The sequence below is a fragment of the Ovis canadensis genome, chromosome 5 (genome assembly GCF_042477335.2).
Source record: "Ovis canadensis isolate MfBH-ARS-UI-01 breed Bighorn chromosome 5, ARS-UI_OviCan_v2, whole genome shotgun sequence".
Lineage (NCBI taxonomy): Eukaryota > Metazoa > Chordata > Mammalia > Artiodactyla > Bovidae > Ovis > Ovis canadensis.
The window spans coordinates 74,765,387-74,785,322 of record NC_091249.1 but is presented as its reverse complement, the minus strand read 5'-3'; the positions used below and the strand labels follow the sequence as shown (position 1 = coordinate 74,785,322).

At 53.9% G+C, this 19,936-nt stretch overlaps 1 protein-coding gene across 4 annotated transcripts in view; it reads right to left on the bottom strand.

Moving 5' to 3' along the window:
- The window catches only part of SYNPO (synaptopodin), a 59,755-nt gene that overhangs the window by 13,417 nt on the left and 26,402 nt on the right, over nt 1–19,936 (bottom strand). Inside the window, exon 1 of one of the 4 annotated variants that reach the window (XM_069592446.1) lies at nt 18,897–19,142. The exons of 2 other annotated variants lie outside the window; for them this stretch is intronic. The gene's annotated coding sequence lies outside the window, so the exon portion shown is untranslated. Of the gene's footprint in view, nt 1–3,050; nt 3,236–18,896; nt 19,143–19,936 lie in introns of those variants that run through there. One more of the 4 variants, XM_069592447.1, reaches the window with a different exon arrangement.

Genomic DNA, 19,936 nt, shown 5'->3' with positions numbered 1-19,936 from the left:
TAGCTGTCTAGCGTCTCCTCCCTTCCATGATGACCCTGGATCAATGAGCACCTCTTTTTCTTGCTCTCTCCTCTGTATCTCCATTTCATTAAGCATCCTGATCCTCTTCGGTGTCTACACCCCCTTCCTATAACGGCGAAAGGTACAGACCGCAAAGAGATGCCAGAACAATGCAAGAGAGGAGGGTGGAGACAGATGGAGGCAGCATGAGAAAAGGAACAAATTCATTGATCTTTTATATATCATTCAGTTCTCATCATAGTCTTAGGAAGACTTTTCAATCATTTTCACTTTACAGATGGGCATTTACATCTGGGCACCCAGATGGGGGTGGGGGCTGCTCTCTAGCTGTGGGGAGTGGGGGCTTCTCTCTAGCTGTGGGGAGTGGGGGCTTCTCTCTAGCTGTGGGGATTGGGGGCTGCTCTCTAGCTGTGGGGAGTGGGGGCTTCTCTCTAGCTGTGGGGAGTGGGGGCTGCTCTCTAGCTGTGGCATTTGGGCTCAGCAGCTGTGGCTCCCAGGCTCTAGAGCACAGACTTGGTGGTTGTAGCGTGTGTAACTCCTCAGCATGTGGGATCTTCCCAGATCAGGGATCAAACCTGTGTCTCCTACCCTGGCAGGCGGATTCTTTACCACTGAGCCACCAGGGAAGCCCTGTGATTCACTTTTTAGTGATGAGAAAACCAAGGCTAAGAGATAATGCCCAAGGTCACAGAGCCAGAAAGCAGGGGTGGGGTGGGCTCACCCCTGGCTCTTCAGGACTCCAGGGGGCACCAGTCTTTCCAGCCAGCAGCTTCCACAGTGCCAAGCTCCTAGACAGAGCCTCAGTGTGCGTATAACTCAGATCTTCCAAAGCCTCTGTGCTTCTGTTTTGTTTTTCTCTTCGCTTCTCTGTTTCAGTCCTATCCCAGGGCTGGTTCTCAGGGTCACAAGGCTAGAAAATGTTCCAGTGTCAGAGCATGAAGGGCCCTCAGGGATAAGCTGGCCTGGGAGGCTTTAGAGAGGGAGAGGGTCAAAGAGAAGGCCATGGGCCAGGACCTGGTCTGCTGACCTCCAGCCAGCCTGGGACCCTCCCCCACACTACTGTTCCCAGACCAGAGGAACCCAGCAGAAAAGGCCAGGGGGTGAGACAGCCCTGTCTCCGAGGGAGCTCCCGTACCCCCATCTCAGCCCGCAGTGACTCCATGGAAAAGGAATTTGGCAGGAGGCTTGGACCAGACCCAGCCAGCAATCCAGACGACTTTTGCCACCCTGCACAAACAAAGCTGAGAGAATGGGGGGCTGGGCCAACTATAAGCACCTCAGATCCCCCTAGTGCAGGGCATCAGGGTCAGCAGCTCCACCCCAAATTCCCCAGACTAGGGAACTGCCACCCCTGGTGATGCCCCAGCCAGCTGGGTTCAAGACTGTGGTCCCCAGTGTCAGAGACACAAGAGATGGCTGTGGCCCACAGCGGGCAGCCCCCTTGCTGAGCCCCCAACCTTCTTGCACCTGTAAAAGTCGTAACACCCCCCTCTTCTCCCAGCCTCTTCAGTGGTAGTCCTTGAAAGACCCACCCTGGACATGGATAAGGGGGTTCTGAAGACAGGCCTTTAGGAGATGAAGGGATGAGGGCAGACTCAAGGAAGAGCTGCCCTGGGGTCTGGAGATCTGGGTCCGACAGGGTTGAATCCCTAAGTGGGGAAGGGGAATGAGAAGCCCTGAGTACACCCCTTAGAGTGAAGATCGCAGTGGCTGCTATAATTACTGAGCCCTCAACGGCCCACTATAATGTGCTGCGCCATGCACTTTATACCCATCATCCCATTCGATCCTCCCAACAATCCCGAGGAATAAGTACTAGTATTCTTCCCAGTTTGCAAATGAAACTAGAGCTCAGAGAAACCTGCCCAGGGTCATATGACTTGTACATAGCAGAGCTGGGATTCAAAACTCCCAAGCCTGGTTGCTGAATCTCATTTCTTAACCACCTTGCCTTCCAGACCCTGACTCTGGTGGGAGGAGTATGGATAGAGACTCTAGTGCTCCCGAGTGCTGATCTGCGGGCCCCTCTGTTCCCACAACTGGTAATCGGCACCCACCATGGTGTTCTCTCCTCTGCATATGCAGCTGCCTAGAGCGGCTGATGCTTTCTTCCCCTTCTTCCTCTCAGCAGAAGAGCTGATAAACTCATTGTCACTAAGGGGAAAATGACTGCTAGGACATAAAAACCTAGTGGAGTGGAAAGAGCACTGTGGGGAGTCAGGAGACCTCAACTCGAGTTGTGCCCAGGCGGTGATAAGCCCTTTCTCTCACCCCATCACTTCTGTTGGCAGCTGTCTGTTCTGCTGACCATCAGGCCTCTTGACCGAGGATCCAAAGGAGGGAGGCGGGGCAGGGGAACGGAGGCCAGAGCAGAAGGTCAGGACAGGGAGAGAATTCAAGGAAATGCTTCTTCACACGGCTGCCGTCAATGGGAGTGCCCGGGCCCCGAGCAGGGTGGAGAGGGTCGGGGAGCCAGAGGTAGGAAGAGAGACTGGCTGGAGACAGCCCATTGTGGCTGCCTGGAAGTCTTGGCAATGGGACAGGTAAACAGGCTGGGTAAACTGCCCCCCTGTGGGGTCAGGAAGGAACCAATGGCTGGCCGCTGCACAACTTCGGCCTCAGCTGGGGGCAGGAAGATGAACTGAGACTGAGTAATGGCCTGGCTACCTTGCCAGCCCCTGCCCCACATCCTCCCTACTGAAAGGAGGAAATGACACAGGCTCCTTTCCCTGGGGAGCTCTCCATCCACGCCAAAGTCCTGGTGAGCAGAACCTGACTGCGTCCCGGCAGACTGCCAGGTCTCTTCTCAGAGGCGAATAATTCATGCTAAGGTGAGAAGGACTGCCAGAACGGGAGATGATGGGAGTGAGAGTGGCGAGCCCCAGACCTAGCTCCAGCCTCACCATCAACAGGCTGGCAGACGTCATTGCACGCCTCTCCCTTAATGCCCGGGGGGGACCTGAGACCAGAGAAGGGTGCCCTGTGCCCTGAGTCACACACCCCAAGCCACCGAGGCTCGCTGTACTCACTCTGGCAGGGTCCTCCCTGCTGCCCTGCGCCCCGCTGGATGCCGAGCCGGCCTCGATTCTGAAAGCCTCCTGGAAAGGCAGCCCATCGACTAGCTGACAAAGAGGAAAATCCTACATTGACGGCAACGCAGAGGAGCTGGATGTGACTTCTCTCCTCCACAGATGACTCAGCCTAGCTCTTTATCAGGAAAACCGATTTTGCAACAGCCTTTTAAATGGCCTCTCCGCCTCCAGTCTCTCCCCCGCCAATCTACCCGCCCCGTGCTGCCGGATTCATCTTTCTCCCTCCTGACTCCACTGTGTCGGGCCTCTCTCCTCCTCTCCAGGACATGGGGCATCAAGCACCCAGGCCTCATCCTGGCAGTCAGGGCTTGCCCAAGAGCTTGCTCACTGCTCCCTGCGTCCTCAGCAAGGGTCAGAGGGGATCCAAAGGCATGTGTTTCCCTCACCTGCCCTGTGAGTTCCAGCCTCTGCTATGGGTCTGCACAGACCCCTCCACCCAGAACACTGCTCTGTCTCCTGTCCTTTCTATAGGTTCAGTCCTCGGATCATCCAGGTTTTATCTGCACCACTTAACAACCTCATATTTTGCATATTATTCGTTTGAGTGAGAGTTCTCCTCCAGGGCATGCTCACCACATGCCCCATGCTAGGCCTTTCCTTCATTTACAGTGGCCAGGAAGACAGTGGTCCCCTCAGCTGTGCATTAGAGAAGAAATGGACTCAGGGGTGAAGTGACTTGCTCAAGGTGGCATGGTTAGTCAGAGGAGGCAGAGGTGGGATTTGAACCTAGGGTTGCCCAGCACCCAGCCCAGGACCCATCACATGGGCCATGCTGCCTCTTCCCAGTGTCTTGCTTTGCAGCAGTCAGGGTCTGGGTCTGATTTCCCCCAGAGAGAGCAAGAGCCTAGGGGCAAGGGTCTCAGCTGCTTCTGCCTTGTCCCTCGCACATTTCTCGGGGGCTTGTAGAAATGATGAAGTCGATGAGGATGCCGTGGCCAAGTGAGTTGCTCCAAACGCTGCCAAGCCAAAGGTGTAGCATGTGTGCTCATTGAATCCTCATGGCAACTCATAAAGGAGGCCCCCTTACAGCTGTTTTAGGGATGAGAAAAACAAGACCAGAGAATCGGCAAACTCACCCCAGGTCTCCCATCCAGCCAGGGACAGGCAGAGTGGAGCTGGAGCCGGGAGTCTGACTGATTCCACACCCAGGCCCCTCCTTCTGAAGAGCTCTGCCCACAAAGCACACTCTCCCCACCTACTGTCCCAGGCCCAGCCCAATTGCTGCTTCCTCCAGGAAGTTCCCATCAATCCATCCAGACTCCTAGATCAACGCTCCTGCCCTGCTCCACCTGGCCCAGGGGCCTCCAAGAGAAGGGGGTTTAGAGGAAACAAACAGACTGAGAAAACCAAGGAACCAAGGCCCAAAGAGAAAGAGGCTGGGATTGGTCCAACTCCTGTATCTCCTGCTGGCAGGGGGTTGGGATCAGGCAGCACAGGATGAGTGGGCCAAGTCGAGGGCCCCCAGGTCAGATTGGCATGGGCCTTGGTGAGCAGCTAACCTGGTAGGCCACAGGCGCTGATCACTGCTGGCTGATGCTGTGTGGTCCTCCTCTGCTGAAGGCCAGGAGCCACCACCTTCCTCCACCAACTCTACTAGCTAGTAGAGGTAAGCTCAGCCCCAGATGCACAGCAAACTGGAAAGGGTTGGTTCCCAGGGGGCCAAGCTCAGACCCAGGCTGCCCCTCCCAGTCGAGCCCTGCTGAGCCAGGCCTGCCCCCACCCCCAAACCCTCTCCTTGCAGCAGCCTCCATCTTCCCAGCTCAGGGAGCCTTGAGTGTACCGAAAGGACAACCGCACCCTACCCTTCCAGAGAAAACATTTGATCCAGGAGACAAAAAAGTGGTGAGCGAGGGCAGAGGAGAGAGAACTCCCCCCAACCTGTGCCTCTCCCACGAGTAGAGCGGGGTCTAGTCTATCTCAGGGTCCCCAGCACCCAGCCCCGGTGTACCAAGTTGCTTCAGTGTGTCCAACTCTGTGTGACCCCATGGACTGAAGTCCTCCAGGCTCCTCTGTCCATGGATTCTCCAGGCAAGAATACTGGAGTGGGTTACCATGCCCTCTTTCAAGGGATCTTCCCAACCCAGGGATCGAACCCACATTTCTTGCATCTGCCTGCATTGGCAGGAGGGTTCTTTACCACTTATGCCACCTGGAAAGCCCAGATATAGCCTTTCCTCTTGGTTCTGTGGCAGCCTGTGGCCAGAGCTGTTCCTATCCTCTCCAGACTCAGCAGAGGTCATCACCCAGGAGGGCTCCCACAATCCAAATCCACCTCCCATTTTACTCCACCAGGCATCCCAGGAGATGAATTCTAGATTTGTCTAAGACTCAGATTCCTTGAGATCCTAGATCCCAGATCTAGAGAGCGGTTTCTGGAGGAAGCAGGGAAAGGAAAGAGGGAGGTAGTAACAAGCCTGTGGGTGAAAAGGGAGATGAAACTCAAATGGCAGTATTAGATCCAAGAGGCAAAATATTCCATTGAGTGCCAGGAGAATATAGAGTCTAAAAGACGAATGAGGATGAAGCAATCTGGGAAATCTTCCTGGAGGAGGTGGCATATGCCCTATTTCCGAAAAGATTGAGTTGTGGAAGCATTCCAAGCAATGGGGCAGCCTCGTGGAGGCTGGAAAGCTCAAGACAATCCCCACCTGACTTCCCCTCTACTCATAACCCCAGTCAAGACAGCTGGAGAGGAAAGCACCTCTGACAAGGGGATACACCCAACTCATTAGGCTTGCCCAGAGGCTGATGGTGACTGGGATGGTCCAGGTTGAGTTCCAGGGAGCTATGTACATGAGCAGGCTCATGCTCAGAGCCCAGAAGCACCGTGGTATCTTCCCTGGGCCTCCGGGTGGGTTACATAACCGCCCCACTGCTGGGGCCACAGATTCAGCCGGGACCCTCCTCCGCCTCCACCTCCCCAGCCATCTGTCTGTGCTGCTTCCCTCGCATACAGGAGGCCACCGCACTGCCGAAAGCAAGGCCAGCGCCCTGTGGTAAATTCCCCACATTCCTTCCTCACAGAAAAATAAATAACGAGAAGAAAAACCTCTGGAGGCATGATAATGACGGCCCCAGCACGCAGCAGTCCCAGCTCGCTGCCCTGCCCGCCCTGTAGAGCAGAGCCCATCCTGGGGATGAGGGTGGGCACGCTGCTGCTGCTCCCTAGGAGGCATCCTCACTGCAGGCCCTGGGATAGACAGCTCACCTGCCTGCAGCTCCCCTAGCCCTGTCAACTCACTTTGGTCTCAGATTCACTCATATCTGCTGAGGAAGGTGCTAGGAATCTTAAGTGGTCTACCCTCTCACTGCTGTATCTATCTAGCCTGCCCGCCCTCCCTTAGACAGCCCTCCTTTACCAAATCCAACCAGAGGTGCAGCCTGTTCCCTTCCCATGTCCTGCTCAACAGAGCATCCTGTGAGGGTTGCCTTTAGTACATCACTTCACCTCTGGGTCTCAACTTCCTTATCAGGAAACTAGAGCTGATTATATCTGCTTTGCAGAGTCACTGCTGAGCAATTGAAATGCAGAAATTATTTCTATAACATGAAAACACTGTACATACCTGAGGGAGATTTAAATTCAGCCTTTGCACAAACCTGCTGCTGCTGCTGCTGCTAAGTCGCTTCAGTCGTGTCCGACTTTGTGGACCCCATAGACGGCAGCCCACCAGGCTCCCCCATCTCTGAGGGGGATCTAAATTCAGCCTTTGCACAAACCTACCTCTGTATAACTCTCCCAGGCTAGGCTGCTGTGTCTCCCTCCCCCTTCCAGCTGTCTCTGGGTCTGGTCTCCCTCTTCTGTTCACCATCAGGCACAGTACAACCTTTCCCTCCCCCGGACACCCCTCCCACTCCAGCATCTTCTCAGCAAGGGTGCTCTAGTGTCAACCTCTAGCTAACATGCTGTGGCAGGGGAGAATCAGGTTTGAATCCCAGGTCTGTTTCTTGCTGGATTTGGGTGCCCAGGCCCCCTGGGAGTGGCCTCCCAGACCCAAGATTCCTGGGAGGGAAGGTGTAGCCGAGGCTCCCACCACTCAGTATGTAGTCCTGCAGCCCTGAGTGGGCAGAAGGCCACCAGTACCTCCCATGCCATTTGCCAGTTACTGGGCGTACCCGGCTCCCCTCCAGCCAGAGGAGAGGCTGAACCATCCAGGCCCACCCTCCCCTTGTCCCTCACACTGCAAAAGGAAAGCAGACTGGAGATCAGAAAATTTAGTTCTAGTGTCTGTTCCGTCACAGTATGGACGAGATGCTGGACTAGTTCCTGATCCTCTTTGAGCTTCATTTTATTCATGCATTTCAGAGAAGACATCAGACTTCTCTGATTCCCGGTGAAGTTACCCCCTTCACTGGGAAAGCAGTGATCCCCACAGTGTGGTACCTCCATACCTTGAGTGGGAGCAAAAGAATTTAAGTGGTACCCTGATACTCAACATCTTACTAGTTATGCAAGTTTCACGCGTGTATTGGAAAAGGAGTATAATAAACACATCAAAGGTATATTACTGCTTAGGGGGAGGTAAAAGTGGCTATCTCAGTAACAAAAGTTAGACAACTTAAAGGAAACAAGTAAGTACAGGTGGTGCATGAACTCATTCATTCAACTGATACTTATTGCTCACCAGCTAAGGGTCAGGCACTGTTCATAGTTATGAAGAGAAACAGACAAATCCCTGCTTGCATTCTAGCAGGGGAGCCAAATAATAAACGTATGAGTAACTGTACAACTAAGTCACATGTTCAATTGTATAGAGAAGAATAAAGCAGGGGAGGGAGATACACAGATGGCATGGGGTGGAGAGTGCTGTGCAAAGGTACGTAAGGTAATCGACGTAGACGTCACTGGAAGTCACCTCTGAGCGAAGTAGCGCAGAAGGTGAGGGAACGAGGCTTGTGCGTGTCGGGGGAGAACAGGCAGAGGGAACTGCGGGGCTAAGGTCCAGAGGCGGGCTCACACCTGCAGGTTTGAGGATGGTGCGCGAGATGTGGAGGTGGAACATGAATAAGGAAAACATTTTCTCAAGTGGCCTTTCTACCTCTGCCCTGCAGGGTCTCGGGGACCCCCCTGCATTGCAACTATTTGTGTGCACACACACACCCCGCAACACTCACGCTCTCAGTACCCCCTTAATGCTGGCAAGAGCCTAGCCGGCAACAGCATGTCCTCCTCCACACACACGCATGCACCCACAGAGGTGGCAGAGCCTACACACCAGTATGTGCACACAGAACAACCACACGCATGCACATGGAGACACACAGGCACTCAGGAGACACAGACACAACAGGTACACACCTTGTGGGCAGACACACGTGTCTCCCTCTTGCCAGCCTGCCCTGTCTCCAGGTAACCAAGTCACCAGACCACCCTTGCCTGGAGGGCACATGACCTGATGTGTGGTTTCAAATTCCCTTCTCTGCATCTCTGCACCTCAGTCATGGTTTCCCATTTCCAGGTCAACATTAAAATCGGCCACATGATGCTCAAATGTCCTAAGGGATCGTGTTGCTGTGGAAAATGTCCCCCTTTCTATCCCTTCAGCAATTAAATGGAAAAGCCATGTAAAATGCCTAGCAAAGCACTGTAAACGGTATCAGCAGCTCTGGCATCATTGCTCATCAAAGTCATCTGCATCCCTGGCTTCATCCCTTTAAGGTGCTCAGGGGCAGCTGATGAGTAGGAGGAAAGGGCCAGACCAGGAACTTCAGGCCTCAGTTTTAGTCTCAATCTGGTCTCCAACTCACTGTAAAGCCTCAGGCAAGTCCCTTCACCTCTCTGGCCCAGATCAGAAACCTACATGTGCTGCAGAATTTCTTGGGGTGGGGGGGTGTATGTGTCCAAAATGCTGATTCCTGGGCTGTGCCCCAGAGCCAGGACCACAGACTATTCATGCCAACAGTCTCCCTGAGGGGTTCTGAAGTACTGCCAGGTTGGGGACTCAATGGGCTTTAGAGCTAATGATTTTATCTTATTTTTTAATTAAAGAAACATTTTGGCTGTGGCATGAGGGATCTTAATTCCCCAACCAGGGACTGAACCTGAACCCCCTTCAGTGGAAGTATGAAGTCTTAATTACTGGACCACCAGGGAAGTCCCTAGAGCTCATGATTTTATAAAAATGTTTATAAGTAAATTAACAAATAGGAAAATGCTTGGAACAGAGTCTGGCAAATAGACCCCATGTCAACAGAAAATACATTTAAGAAAATATATTTATATAAATAATTCTATGTAGTAATTATCGTTTAACCTGCACACACTTTTATAGCTTTCCTAGCAGCTTCACATCAGCAGAGAAAGAAGTAGAGCAGAGATTGTGATGCTGTTTTACAGACCAGAAAACTGAGGCAGAGAAAGTTTGGAATCTCACAGAACACAGGTCTTTGGCTCCCAGCCAGGGTCCTTGTCACCTCATCCCATAAGGCGTTGCATTCCAGCCCACAGTGGGCATTGTGTACACAGCAAACACAGTCCTTCCACCCCAGGTGCTCTCCAGGCACTCAGGATTCACTGACAATGGGACAACCTCAGCCAGTTAATCTCCTTCCAGCTGAAACACCCTTCTCACCAGGTAGTGCAGGGGTTTCCCAAAGCCCTAATGCTCCATGCTACCATTTGATCTGGAATGGTGTTTCTGCTCCAGCCAACCTGAGTTCAGATCCCAGCTGAGCAACCACTAGCTGGTATATGCTAAGTCTCAGTTTCCTCCTCGGTGTAGGGGTCTCCTAATTCCCATCCTGCTGGATGATTGGGAGGGTAAGGTCTTCCATGCGAAGTTTGCAGCATCTGGCCTGGCACACAGGCTCTTGCGATGACAAAGCACCATTAACTCGCAGGCTAAGTGTGAGCTCCTGGAAGGCAGGAACCCACGCCTACCACGTGCCGTATGCTCGGTTAATATGCACCGAATGGGTGAGAAATGAGAAGATATCGCGAACTTCTTTCTGATTCCCAGCTCGCCGTTGTCTTTCATGACCCACTGCCCAATGTGGGAGCTGGAGGCATGGAGCAGGGATGGTCAGGGCCAGAGTGGGAGGGGCCCTGGGTCCTGGGAAGGCAGTGATGAAGGCTGCCTGGAGGGCCGTGTTCTGGGAGACCTGAATGCAATCCTGTTGACTCAGAGGCATAAACAATGCACCAGCATGTTCTCTCCTCACCATCCTGTCACGCTAAGAATAGCACCAGCTACCCTTTCAGGGATTTCTCAGGGAACAGAGTAGGACACCAAGATGGGGACAAGCGGAGAAGGCATTGCTAGACTGTGGACTGTCAAGCGTCCTTTCTTCAAGCCCGCTTATCCAAACCAGTAAGTCTGAAGACCCTGGAGGTCGGAGCTGAAAGAGCTCCTAGGGGCACCTGGTCATGAGTGGCCTGGGCAGTCAGGCACCACCCACCCTCTCCCACCAGAATTGCTTCTCTTCCTCCTCCCTTCTGATGCCGTCTTAATAAAGCCCGTGCCCCAGGCCTAGCCCCACACGATCCCCCCCTCATTCATGTGATGAATAAGTACAGAGTGGGTTGTTCCTCTCTTAAGTATTTCATCTATAAGACTTTGGAGAGGGAGGAAGATCCTATAGCTTTTAATTAAAACATTTTTTAAGTTTAAAAATGACTGACTTAGAACAGTGATTCTCATGCTTTAATGTGCATAGTAATTACTCAGGGATGTGGTTAAATTGCAGATTCTAATTCACAAGGTCTGGAGTGCGGCCTCAGAGTCTGCATCTCTAAGAAGCTTCTGGGTGATGCTGATATTGCATCCATGATGGCCACACAATGAGTGCAGGAAAGCTCAAGTATTTCCCTATAAAATATATGGAGAAACCAGCGTCCAGAAATGAATACAGATATGCCCGAAAGCGTACAGCAGAGCTCAGTTCACAATGCAGGCCTCCTAACTCCTCCTAGGGCTGGGGCTTAGTGGGGCTTTGGGGTTGAATGGACGCGCCTGGAGTGGAATGGGGGACAGGCCACAGTTTCAGGCAGTGGGCTTCGGTCCAGGGGCAGGCCTTCATTCAGCCAAAAGCTGAACCTCCTGGTCCACAGGCTCCCACCTGAACAGAGGCATTCAACTAGAAAGACAGTAGCCTCCAGCCCAAGATCTGGCCCTCATCAGCTCGCATTCAAGGCCTCAGGGACTGGAACCCTCCTGGGAGGCAGGATGAAACTGCAGGCTATTAGAATGCAAACAAGATCCAGGCAGAGGAAGGTCAGGTGTGAGCACTCTGCACTGTCATCCTGTGAAGTGGTTGGGGGAGCATGGGGGGCCAGAGTGTGGGGGTGGGGGGTGGGGTGAGGTCTGCTGCGCAGTCAGGATGGGAATGGGAGGGAAAACAGAAAAGAAAGGAGGCAAGACCAGCCTCTAAGACCAGCACTAGGAACAGCTCCTCCCTTCTAGGCTCGGCCTGAAGCCCCTTTGCAGGCTCCAGGCCCCGCAAGACGAGCCTCACTGCCCCTCCAGGCTGCACTGCAGCTCCCCTCATGGTGTCTGCCCTCCCTACACTCCAGCCATGCTGGCCTTCCTTCGAGCACTTTGCACCTCGGGGCCTTCGCACTAGCTGCCACTCCTCCCTAGAACCCTTTCTCCCAATGCCCCTCAGTTGTCCTTTTCTGGTTATACCTCTCCTTGAGGTCTGTTGACAGGTCTCAGGGAGGACGCACCTGCCCTGGGAGGTCACATTCCTCCCACAGCACCTTCTACCTCTCCTCCAAATTCTCATGAGATTTGTAATTCCATCAATATTTGTTTTAATGTCAGTCTGTCCTGCCCCATGGTCAGGAGCCCCTTCAGGGCAGGGGCCTCGACTATCATTTCTCTGCTGTATCCCTGCCCCCATGCCTAGGCCATTTTTTGTTGTTATTTAGTCACTAAGTCATGTTCCACTCTTTGTGACCCCATGGACTGCAGCACGCCAGGCTTCCTTGACCTTCCCTGACCTATCACCCAGAGTTTGCTCAAACTCATGTCCATGGAGTTGGTGATGCCATCCAACCAACTCATCCTCTGTTACCCACTTCTCCTCCTGCCCTCAATCCTTCCCAGCATCAGGGTCTTTTCCAGTGAGTCAGCTCATTGCATCAGGTGGCCAAAGTATTGGAGCTTCAGCATCAGTCCTACAAGTAAATATTCAGGGTTGATTTCCTTTAGGATTAACTGGTTTGATCTCCTTGCTGTCCAAGGGACTCTCAAGAGTCTTCTTCAGCACCACAGTTTGAAAGCATCAGTTCTTCAGTGCTCAGCCTTCTTCATGTACAACTCTCGCATCTGTATGTGACTACTGAAGAAACCATAGCTTTGATTATGCGGACTTTGGTTGGCAAAGTGATGTCTCTGCTTTTATGCTGTCTAGGTTTGTCATAGCTTTTCTTCCAAGGAGCAAATGTCTCTTAATTTCATGGCTGCAAGTCACCGTCTACAGTGATTTTGGAGCCCAAGAAGATAAAATCTGTCACTGTTTCCTCTTTCCCTCCATCTATTTGCCATGCAGTGATGGGACCAGATACCATGATATTAGCTTTTGAATGTTGAGTTTTAAACCAGCTTTTTCACTCTCCTCTTTCACCCTCATGAAGAGTCTCTTTAATTTCTCTTTGCTTTCTGCTATTAGAGTGGTATCATCTGCATATCTGAAGTAATTAATATTTCTTCCAGCAATCTTGATTCCAGCCTGCGCTTCATCCAGTCCAACATTTTGCATGATGTACTCTGCATATAAGTTAAATAAACAGGGTGACAACATACGGTCTTGACGTGCTCCTTTCCCAATTTTAAGCCAGTCCATTGTTCCATGTCTGGTTCTAACTGTTGTTTTTGACCCACACACAGGTTTCTCAGGAGGTAGGTAAGGTGGTCTGGCATTCCCATCTCTTTAAGGATTTTCCACAGTTTGTTGTGATCCACACAGTCAAAGGCTTTAACATAGTCAATGAAGCAGAAGTAGGTATATTTTTTGGAATTACATTGCTTTTTCTATGATCCAGTGGATGCTGGCAATTTGGTCTCTAGTTCTTCTGCCTCTTCTAAATCCAGCTTGTACATCTGGAAGTTCTTGGTTCACGTACTGCTGAAGCCTAGCTTGAGGGATTTTGAGCCTTACCTTGCTCGCATGTGAAATGAGTGCAGTTGTACAGCGGTTTGAATATTCTTTGGCATTGCCTTTTTGAGATTGGAATGAAAATCGACCTTTTCCAGTCTTATGGCCTAGGCCATAGTTGGGCTGAATAAACATTTGCTGACTGAATGAGGGAATAAATGAATAAGAACTGCACTCACAGCTACCTCCGTGGCTGTCAACGCCTTTTCTTACCCTGGAGAAGCTGTAAGGGACTAGGATTGGAAGATGATGTGGTTCTAACCCTCTGCCCTGCTACACTCCAGCTGAGTGGGCTTCACAGGGCACATCACCTCTCTAAACGAGGCGTGCTGGTGGTCAGGCCTAAATGAGCAGGGGAATCTGAGAAAAGGCTCTGGAAGCAGGAAAGAGCTTTAGCTGGTAACACTGCTCCTCTGTGTTTGAGGCCAGAGTGGCAAAGGGCCGCATTCAAGGCCACACAGCCAGTGTGTGGGGATGCCAGACTCCCACCCCCCTACCCCCTGCACAGCTTAAAGCCAACAGGCCCACCCAGGCCCAGTGAGGGCACCATCTACCTGGAGGTGGAGGAGGAAAGGCGAGGTGGCTGGGAGCATCCAGCCTCAGGCCCAGAGCCAGTGCTGGGGTAGGCGGGGCCTCCTGGAGGAGCCCTGAGTGGGGCCTGGCAGCTGGGCGTTGGGAGCCAACTGGCGAGAGCTGGGTGGTGGCAGGCCTGTTCCTCATGCGCGTGACAGTCTATTTTTTAATCAGCACCCTCCCCCTCCCCCAACTTCATGTGCCGTCCTCAGAGGCGCCATGTCAGGCATCACATCCTGGCTGAGAACAGGGGCCACCTTGGCCATCGGTGGGAGTGTCCCCAAGTCCCACATCCTCATGAAGCCCATGAGTCCTGAGCATCCTGGAAAGCATGAGAGGAGACTCGGGCCTGGGGCCTGTCCCTGGACTCTCTGACCTCAGTTTCTGCCATCCATCCAGTGATGGAGTCATGCCAGACTCCGTGGGGGGCGTGTATTACAGCTCCAGCTTTGGGATCCACTCAGGTGTCACGACCGACACTAAGGACGCCCGCTCATCAGGCCCTGGCAGAGCCTCCCGTGTCCACAGCACTCCCAGTGCCCTCGATCCTCCCCAACCTGCTCCCAGAGGAGGGAGAGCGGGGAAGACAAGAGGCTGAGTTGGCTCAAGGGTGCATCTCAGAACCCCAGACTCAGGGAGGCTCCTCCTTCCAGCACCTACGGGGCAGGGATGATGAGGGTCAGAGGGGAATGAGGGATGTTCTCAAGCACGTGGCTTGGCCCCTCTGAGCCTCTGGCACTCCATAAGGCAGGAGAGAGCATGCTGTACAGGAGTTAAACACACAGGCTTTGGGGCCAAAGGCCTGGGTTTGAACGTGGCTGGTCACCAGCTGTGTGACCTTGGGAAGCTCACTTAACCTCTCTGTGCCTCTGTTTCACATCTGTAAACTGTTGATAATAATAGTACTTATAATAGTACTTACTTCATAGAGTTGCTGACATGTAAAGAATTTAAAACACTCTGGCACACAGTAACCCTAAAAGATAACTATTTCCCAAGAACTTTGGCTTTTATCTGTCAAACACTTAGTCTCCAAGAGATTTTATTCCAGAGGATTACATGCAGTCTCACGTAATTCAGTCTCACGTCAGCCCCCTCTCCTATCTCTGGGGCGCATCTAACCTGTCCCCTCCTCCCCTACCCTGGTGGCTGCCCCTCCTGCCAGCCCAGTGGTTTTCGTGTCTGTTGAGCTCTTTCCCACTCACAATCCCCTTCCATCCTTCCTAGTCCATTCCATAGTAGCTCAGAACCGAAGCCTGAGCCCCCGAGGGAGCAAATGATTTGTCCAAGACCACCAGCCTGTTAGCTGAGGCAGGGGGTTCAAGTATCTATTCCTGAAGCTCAATCCAGGCCCTATCCACTATACTGTGCCCATCCTCCCACTATCAAAACCTGTTCCTGGCTAAACGTCAAAAAGTAACGTATACTGAGATACGAGTCTTGAGCGAGTGTCCGTCTTCTCCAGGGCTTGCTATTTTAACAGAGATCAAAACATGGTAATACTATTTAAGAGGTAATAGTTATTTTTATCTTCGCATTAAATTTTTAGAACAACAGTACAGGATAGGGTCTGCTATTGTTTCTGTGGTAATAGACAAGGAAACATAAGCCGAGAGAGGTTATGTAACATGCTCAAGATCTCCCAGAAAGCCAGAGAGAGTCCAGGGGTCCAGCCCCAGGGTCTGTATATCAGGCATGCAGAAAGTGGCTAGCACAGGAGTAGACAGAATTTTGCTTCACCTGCAGCAGCCCTAGAGGGCTGGGTAGGGTAGGGTCGGGTCAACACACCCCTATACTACACTGCCTCACTGAGTGGAAAAGATGAAGCTAGGATGGTGGAATTTCAGGCAGCAGCCAGTTGGTGAAGATTTCATTCCGGAGAGAGGGATTTTGTGCACCTCTGGAGTTACAGGGCTTGGAGGCTGTCCCCATGCTGACTCCTCCTCTGGCCGCACTGGGTAGCAATTGAGCCACAGTGTCCAATGACAGTTCACAAAAGACTCTGAGCTCACACTCACAGGCCTAACTCAGCAGAGCCCAGCCACCCCATGACCCTCACGGGCCTGGGATCCTTTGGGTTCACAGCCCGAAGCACTGAGGGATGAAGGCATTTTCATAACCCACAGCCCATGCCCATCCAACTCTGCACCCCCAGCTCTTAGTTTAGAGTATTTACCATCCTCTGAAACATCTTTCCTCCCAACCAAATTCTTACCATTCTTCTAGACCCAAGTTCTGGACAAGCCAACTCCACAAAGCCTGCCATGACCACACCTTCAAATACCATTCAGGTTTCTGCTCAGGTGTCCCCTCCGGTGAGAGGCCTTCCCTACCCACCAGCACGAAGAAGCCCCTCTAAGTGCTCGCCAAATTTGCAACATGGCTTTTTGTTGTTTTTCCTACAACTTTTATCTATCTAAAACTGTCCTGCCAATTTCTTTGCTTTCCTTTTTCTTCTCTCTCTCTCTCAAAATGCAATTTGAGGGCAGGGACTTGTCTATCATCACTATTGTAACCCCAGTGCCTAAGGACCCTGCACCCCCTAATTAGACAGGGACCCTGAGGTCCATACAGGGATTCACCCAAGGTCATGTGGCAGGCAAGTGGCAGAGGTCAGCCTGGCACCTGCACCTCTGCACTGGGGCCCCCGCAGCACGAAGCCCGCCCCCATGCCCACCCCAGCTAACCCTCTGCTGACCTGTCTTTTCCTTGCCTTCACACTACAGTGGGGCCAGAGCCTGCCAGGCCTGGACCGCTGAGCCTCTCCACTGCCCCAGGGGCCTTCAGTGCCCCAGTCTGGGCAGTGTGGCCTGCTTCCCCCTCAGTCCCTCCCTTCCTGGCACCAGCAGCTCCGATGAGCTCATGTCTGGGAGCCTGGGAGCTGCCCTGAAGGAGAAGGTGCCTCCCAGGCCAGGCCCCTAGGCCGGGAGGTGTGTTCAGCCTGGCCCACGGCTGTCCTGGCAGGTGGAGAAAGTGGGCTGACCCCTGCCCAGCCCAGTGCCCAGGGATGTGGGGTGGGCTCAGGGAAACGAGTGTCACCCAGGGAGATGAGGCATGACTAGGGCTGGAGAGGAGACGTGCAGGGGGCTCTTCTTGCACTCTCCCATCTCTCCAGAGGCTCCTTGGCCACACTGGCCCTCCTGCTTGTCAAGGAGCTGCTCTGTCCCAAGGAAAGGGGGCTCTGCTGCCTTCTCCTCACAGAACCCCTGGAGCCAATCTCTTCCGCTCCCTGGTCTCAGTCTCCCCAGCTCTAAAATGGAGAGATTAGATAAAATGCTGACTGAAGAGGCTAGGGATTAGTTGGGATTAGGCCAGGCTAGAAATGCCACAGGGTTTTTTGTCTTTATTTATTTAGTTTTCTTTTTTTCTCACCTTAGGGGAAAAGTAACAGATAACAAGGGAAGGAAGGAGTTAAAGGTTTTATTTTAACCATGTAAATCCTGATTTCAACCACAGTTTCATTTAGGTACTAGACTGGAGAGAAGGGGGGTGGTCCCAAGGGCCAGCCTGCAAAGTGGCAATTGGGAGCCAAGGTTGGCAGAGCAGCAAACAATTCACTTTGGGGAAGTTCTCTGAATATCTAGGGTGATCTGAGTCCATTGCCCTCATTGTACAGATAAGGAAGAGAGGAGGAACCAGTGCAAGATCCCACTGGGAGACAGAGGCAGGGATTCCCGCCCCATGCAGACACAGTGTTTTCATCTCCCTCAAGGTGCCACCCCACTGTCTGACATAACACAACAGGTCTGGGAGGAGGAAGAGGGCATCAGTCTGTCTGTGGTGCTGTTCCCCAAGACAGGATGGGGCCCAGGCCTGGGGTTGGGGACAGGCAGGCTGGCGCCTGCAAGGCTTCCAATCCCTTACCTAGCCTACCCTAGTCCCTCTGAGCAGCATCCTATCTCATCCTGATCCTTGCACCATGACAAGGGTGGGGTAACCTCTGACTGCCCCTAAAGCCTCTACCAGTGGCTGCTGTCTTCAATGCCGGTAGCCCCTCAGAGGCCACCCGCCCACCCTCTCACTGGAAGTCGGAGAGGGCAGGGTGCTTGCCCCAAGATCAGAGAGCAAAGTGCTGGATTCTTGTGCCACCTGCCACTCGGGTTAGGGTGGGACTGGTTTGCATGATGCTTCCCCACTGGCTCTTGTCCTTTGTGAACAACCCAGACCCACAGAACACAGGAAGTCCTGTCCCCGTCCAGAATTAGCTTATAACCTGGAGTGGAGGTGGGGAGGGAGGGAGACGTTCTCCTCTGAGTTCTCAGAAAGGTCCGGTCAGGGCTCTGGACGGAGCCCGGAGCCCGCTGAGGCGGCGGTGCAGTGGTTAAGTTAGATAGGAGCCCCACCCTTCAGCTGTCCGGCCTCAGCAATCACCTTGGCACACAGGGCGAATTGTGAGAATGTGATGTAGAGCCTGGAGGGCAGCTCCACCTCGCCCCCGTAGGCACTCAGGAGAGGCCTCGATTTCCCCAGGTGGGGCTTGCGCAGGTCCCCCGCCCCTCCGCCCCCCGCGCGGTTTGCGGGGGCCCAGATCCTGCGTGCCTAGCCAGCACAGCGCGGTGGGCGCCCCGCCCGCGGGAAGAGGGGGGGCGCGGGCCCAGCACACGCCGTTCCCTCTGCCCCACAGGCGCCCATGTTGGTCAACCCAGCAAGGAGCCCAACCCAACCCGCGGCTTTCAGCTTTCGCGAGTCCAGCCGTTCCCCCTTCCCCAGAACTGGTGTGGGTGCGCACACCTCCGGCAGTCGCCCACCTGCGAGCCCGGGCTGTCCCAGCCGTGATCTGCTGGCGGATTGGGGCTCAAGGGCTGGATCTCCCACGCAGCCTCGGGGAGTAGGTGCCCGGCGTCGGGGGTGTTCCCCCGCGACCCCCTCCTCCACCGCTGAGCTGCTTCGAGGCTTCGAGATTTCCCCAGCCCCCCTCCTCTGCCGCCCCACTGTACAGGTGGGGAAACTGAGGCCCAGCGTGTAGCAGCCACTTGGCCAAGGTCACCCTGCCTGAGGGGACTGGAGCCTAGATTGCACCTCCACCTGGGCGGCACCCGGACCGACACAGGTGGGAAGGGGAGAGGCTTGCTGGGCGCCGGCACCCCTGCCGGGCCGGCACCCCTCACTCACCTCCAGCCTCGGCGCCTGGTCCCAGATCTCACCAGCGCCGCCACCTCCGCGCACCTGGCCGCGTCCATCAGCGCGCCCCACCCTGAGCGAGACCCCCCGCCGCCGCCCCCACCCCACGCCGGTTGGCCCCTCGGAGCCTCCGCCACGGCCCCCTCCACCACCGCCTAGCGGGCTGCGGGGACCCGGAGCCGGGAGGGCTGGGCGGGCTGACGAGCCGAGCTCCAGCCGCCCGCTCCCCGGGGCCCTAGCGCCGCCCCGCGCGCCCCGCCCAGCCCTCGGAGGTGCGATTCCCTCCCCCTGGGGCTCAGCCTGCAGCTTCCCCGTGGGTCTCCTCCCCTCTTTCCTCTCCCTGGCCTCACTCTCTGCTGCTTGAGTGTCTCTCTGTTTCCCCAATTTCTCTCTCTCTTGGTCGGTCCCTAAATTCTGCCGCTATTTCGCTCAGTTTCTTCTTGTCTCTCGCATCTATTCACCCCACCCACTTTCCTCTGTCCTTCCCATTAACTCCATTTTAAATCTGTCTTTGTGATCCTGTCCCCATAACTGACAGCACCTCCAGTCTCACCAGCCCGTTTCCTTTCAGACTCAGATGCCTACCCTCTCAGGCCCATCCCCTTGCTCCTCAGCAGCAGTAACTAGAATAACCGTTCAGGACTTGGGCAGGCAGGACTGCGCAAGGACTTAGGCAAAGGGGGGTTGAGGAAGACTGTCACCTCCCAGGCTGTCTGGGGCCATCCCCTGACTTAACTGGTGGGCCAGCAACAACAGAGGCAGTGATGCTCAGAGGCCCATGGCAGGGGTCGTTGTGCATCAGAATCAAACAGGGACGCTGTGGAAAGTTGAGATTTCCACCATCAGGTGCCTCCTCCCAGTGGTGGAAGGGCTGGCAGTGGGCTTGGAATAATAAGCACTCTTCATTCCCCCAGCAATTCTGAAACAAAACTGCACTTGGAAAAACGCTGTCCTGGGTTTTCACCAAAGTTTCCCTGGGTTCCAAGTGCCCCACCCCCCTAACCAGGATGATTCCACTTGCATGGTTTTTC